Genomic DNA, 5,073 nt, shown 5'->3' on the forward strand with positions numbered 1-5,073 from the left:
CTTTAGCTTCAGCACACCCAAACTAAGACAACCGAAAATATTCATGTGATGACACGGAACCGTTATACCAATTTTGCACAAGAATGCCTGAAACAAGAAACATTAAAAGAAAATATTTCAAAATGATAACAATGATTATTTCTTTATTGCGGGATATTGGGTGATTTCTGAGGGAGAGGGAGAGGGTGTGATGATTCGGGAGAATGGCATTGAAACATGTATACTATCATGTAAGAAACGAATCACCAGTCTATGCTCGATGCAGGATGCAGGATGCTTGGGGCTGGTGCACAGGGATGATCTGGAGGGATGATGTGGGGAGGGAGGTGGGAGGGGGGTTCATGTTTGGGAGCTCATGTACACCCGTGGTGGATTCATGTCAATGTATGCCAAAACCAATACAGTATTGTAAAGTGAAATAAAGTAAAAAAAAAAAATATATATATATATATATATACACATATATGTTAAATAAATAAATAAATGTCAGATAGGTGAGGGAAAAAAATAAAAAAATAAAACGGACATAACTTTATAAGAAAAAAAAAATCATTTTTCCTCAAGAAAATAAGGTGGTTTTCTTTTGGTAAAGAAGTACTATAATTACAACATATAGATTAATAGAGATTTTGTGAATTTCAGAAGGTGGTCTTAAACGAACAAAGAAAGGGAAAGAAAGAAAGGGAAGCCGCTCAGTCATGTCCAACTCTTTGTGACCCCATGGACTGTAGCCCGCCAGGATCCTCTGTCCATGGGATTTCCCAAGCAAGAAACCTGGAGTGGGCTGCCATTTCCATCTCCAGGGGATCTTCCTGACCCAGGGATCAAACCCAGGTCTCCCGCATTGCAGGCAGACACTTTACCATCTGAGCCGCCAGGGAAGCCCTAAAAGAACAAAAAGTATTACCAAAGAAAATATGGCTTTCTGAGCAGCACATAGCAAATGTACCAATATCCATATGAAAAACACACCAATGGCTTTTGTTATAGTTACCATTTATCAAATGTGTAACAATTCCCTTTTCAGTTCAGTTCAGTCACTCATTCGTGCCCGACTCTTTGCGACCCCATGAATTGCAGCACGCCAGGCCTCCCTGTCCATCACCAACTCCCAGAGTTCACTCAGAGTCACGTCCATCGAGTCAGTGATGCCATCCAGCCATCTCATTCTCTGTCGTCCCCTTCTCCTCCTGCCCCTAATCCCTCCCAGCATCAAAGTCTTTTCCAACAAGTCAACTCTTCTCATGAGGTGGCCAAAGTACTGGAGTTTCAGCTTTAGTATCATTCCTTCCAAAGAAATCCCAGGGCTGATCTCCTTCAGAATGGACTGGTTGGATCTCCTTGCAGTCCAAGGGACTCTCAAGAGTCTTCTCCAACACCACTGTTCAAAAGCATCAATTCTTCAGCACTCAGCCTTCTTCACAGTCCAACTCTCACATCCATACATAACTACTGGAAAAACCATAGGGTTGACTAGATGGACCTTAGTCAGCAAAGTTACGTCTCTGCTTTTAAATATGCTATCTAGGTTGGTCACAACTTTCCTCCTACCCTTTTATCATCTCCCCAATCCTTGCAATACGGCTGTAAGGTACGTATTATTCTTATCTTTTTACATACAATATAGTTCAGACAACAGTGAAGTGAATTCTCCAAAATGGGGGAAGATTTGAACCCAGATATTGGTCCCAAAGCCCATGAACTTTCTTCCACTTTGGGCTGCCTCTCTGCACCTTCAGGTATTATTTTAGAGTCACCAACAGAAAGTCAAAGAGTAATCACTGTCAACATTTCTGATGTGCTTGATGCAATTTAGAACTAGGAGGATAGATGTGTATAAAGACACTTTGCTGGGGCAAATGGCTTCTTTAGAGAAAGCTGAAGTGGGGTCACCAGAGTCACGTTGGATAGGACAATTAGAACGCTGTTCTGTCAAAGCCTGGAAGCAAGAACAGTACATCACAATGGTGGAAAAATCAAACTGTACCACAGAGAGATGGATTTTTTAATCTACGAGGCCAAGAAAGCACAATCCTAAAGTAGATCTGAGCTTAAAGGACCAAAAATGGCACAGCGTAGCATGCTGTAGAATAAAGTTTTGGTCACAATTAGGTTCTTTGGTCACACTTTACACAAGAATAGCTCTTACTTATCTCTCAGCTGTATTTGCTTGACAGTCTACTAGATGCCAGTAATCACTACTTTATTTACAAGGTAAAATGCAGATTAATCTTTAAGAGATAATAGAGAAATAAGCCTGTTATTTCCATTTTTAGCTTATTAAAAATGAGCTAAGAGTTATAATTGCTGGATCTGCACTGGTTCTCAATGCCTGGACTGTAGGCTTCTTAGAGCAGGAGAAGGTCCGCTCCCTTGGACTCAAGTGTCCACTCAATGCCCTGCCCACAGGAAGTCTTAGAAAACACATGCCTGGTGAATGATGAGGATACCCACACCCCAGCAGAAAGAGGAGGGCACTGCAACCTCTAAAAACATTTACTGTGACTCAAAACGTTTCTCTGTCTCTCAGGAGTAAAGGGAGAACTATGCTTCCCCCACTCCTGAGATATACAGGGATAATGGCCAATACTGATCAGTGGAGGTGAGCATAAACGATGGACAAAGTCAGCCAGACTACTTAGACGACAGCCCCAAACTCCCTCGTGTCTGTTCTACTCCTTTGCCAGGAAGCTCTGTAGCCACCGACAAGCCCAGAAGCATCATGGTAACAGTGTAAGAAAGCCCATTTGGGCACAGCCCTGAAGGCCTACGTTTTAGATGCACTTCTCATGCCAAGAGAATGGTGCTAAAAAAGATAGGGGTTGAAGCCAAACAGCCAAATTCTGCCATCAGGAAATGTGTCAGTGTTCAGTTCACCAAGAATGGCAAAAAATCACAGCCTTTTGTACCCAGAGACAGTTGCTTGAATTTTATTGAGGAAAATAATGAAGTTCTGTTGCTGGATTTGGTTGGAAAGGTCATGCTGTTGGTGACATTCCTGGAGTCCACTTTAAGGCTGTCAAAGTAGCCAGTGTCTCTTTTTTTGCCTTATACAAAGGCAAGAAGGAAAGACCAAGATCATAAATTTTGATTATGAAAGAATGATAGTAATACATTTTCATATACCAAAAAAACCCACAAATGTGATATGATAGTTAAGCAAAAGCACATCCTTGTCACACAGAGCAGAATAAGGGGCAGCTGCTGTTTATTGGGATGCTCATTACATTACACCTCTGCACTTCTTGATGCTCGATATCATAGGCACTTGTCACTGCCTGTGTTCAATCATGTCCAACTCTTTGTGCCCCTGTGACTGTAGCCCACCAGGCTCCTCTGTTCATGAGATTTTCCAGGCAAGAATAGAATACTGGAGAGGGTTGTCATTTCCTCCCCAGGGCTTCTTCCTGACCCAGGGATCAAACTTGCATCTCTTGTGTCTCCTGCATTGGCAGGCAGATTCTTTATCACTGAACCTGGGAATTACCTGTCACTGACTTTAGGATCAGTTCCCTCAAGTCCCCAGGGGGCGCGAGTGGTAAGGAATCCACCTGCCAGTGCAGAAGATGCAAGAGAAACAGGTTCAATCCCTAGATTGGGAAGATCCCCTGGAGGAGGAAATGGCAACCCACCCCAGTATTCCTGCCTGGGAAATCCCATCCTCTGTCCATGGGGTCCCAAAGAGTCATCACAACTGAGCACACACACACACACCTCAGATCCCAGGCACAGGAAGGTTCCAGTCACAGCCGTGTGCCACACACATTTGACAATTGGCCTGTAGCTCCCTGAACTTCCCTGTGCAGGAGCAACTCCTGAAGTTACTGCTGAGCTGCTCATCCTGTATAGTTCCCAGGATTTCCCTCCCAGCAAGCCACACTTTGGGAATCCTGCTCATAGGTGTGTGATGAACTAAGGTGGGACTTGTATGAAATCTCCTGAGACAACAGTATCATACTGAAAATCACCACGAGGGCACAGAAGAATCCAGGCATCCAGGTGAGAAGCGTAGAAAGACTGTGCAATGAGGGGCCAGGAAGGCCTCAGAGTGGGCAAAAGGGGTCACAGGCCCCCACCCCAACTACACCCTGTACACAGAAACATACACTCCTGCTCCTGCAGAATCATTCTGTGTTTACTCTGCTTCCTCGTCCAGGTAGAGTTCTTTATATCCTCGGTATGGCAAAGGCCAGTGGTTTATATTTGAATCACCACATTTGGCTACACATTTGAATCACCAGGGGAGCTCTGTAAATCCCAGTGCTGAAGCCTCATCTCAGTTAAATCAGAATCTCAGGGGAGGGGATGCAGAAATCAACACTTTTTAAAACCTCACAGGTGATTCCACCCTGCAGCCAAGTGAGAAACTACTGGAGGCAGAAGATCTCATTTCTTCCCAAATGGCAGCTGCTTTCCTTGCTAGAAAGTGTGAAAAAGCCTGTCACTTAGTTGTGTCTGACTCTGTGACTTCATGAACTATAGCCCATGAGAATTCCATGGAATTCTCCAGGCAAGAATACTGGAGTGGGTAGCCATTCCCATCTCCAGGGAATCTTCCCAACCCAGGGATCAATCTTGGGTCTCCTGCACTGCAGGCAGATTCTTTTCCATCTGAGCCACGAGGAAAAACAGAAACGGTTTGATTTCTTATTTTGTTACCGATTCTCCCAAGTGATACCTCCCACCCTTGACAGGAGGTGGGGGTCCTCTTGCCAGGGGTGTGTGTGTGTGTGTGTGCGCATGCTCAGTCACTCAGTCATGTCTGACTCTCTGTGGCCCCACGGACTACAGCCTGCCAGGATCCTCCGTCAATGGGACTTCCCAGGCAGGAATATTGGAGTGGGTTGCTCCAGGGGGTCTTACTGACCCAGGGATCCACACGAGTGTCTGCATTGACAGGTGGGATATTTACTGCTGAGCCACCTGGGAAGTCCCTCTTCCAGGTGTGGCTCGTGCCAGTAGAATGTGCTCTGGAGGACACTGTTTCCTCTGAAAACCCTCCAGGGGGCTGCTGAATGTGATTCCTGTCAACTGGGGGCCGGGGGTGTTCTCATAGGACCGGCTCAGCTGTGC

At 45.1% G+C, this 5,073-nt stretch overlaps 1 pseudogene; it reads left to right on the forward strand.

The window, feature by feature from the left end:
• Positions 1 to 2,579: 2,579 nt before the first annotated feature.
• LOC120859721 lies at positions 2,580 to 3,134 on the forward strand (annotated as a pseudogene).
• Positions 3,135 to 5,073: the final 1,939 nt, after the last annotated feature.

This window comes from Oryx dammah, unplaced genomic scaffold, assembly GCF_014754425.2.
Source record: "Oryx dammah isolate SB20612 unplaced genomic scaffold, SCBI_Odam_1.1 HiC_scaffold_2576, whole genome shotgun sequence".
NCBI lineage: Eukaryota > Metazoa > Chordata > Mammalia > Artiodactyla > Bovidae > Oryx > Oryx dammah.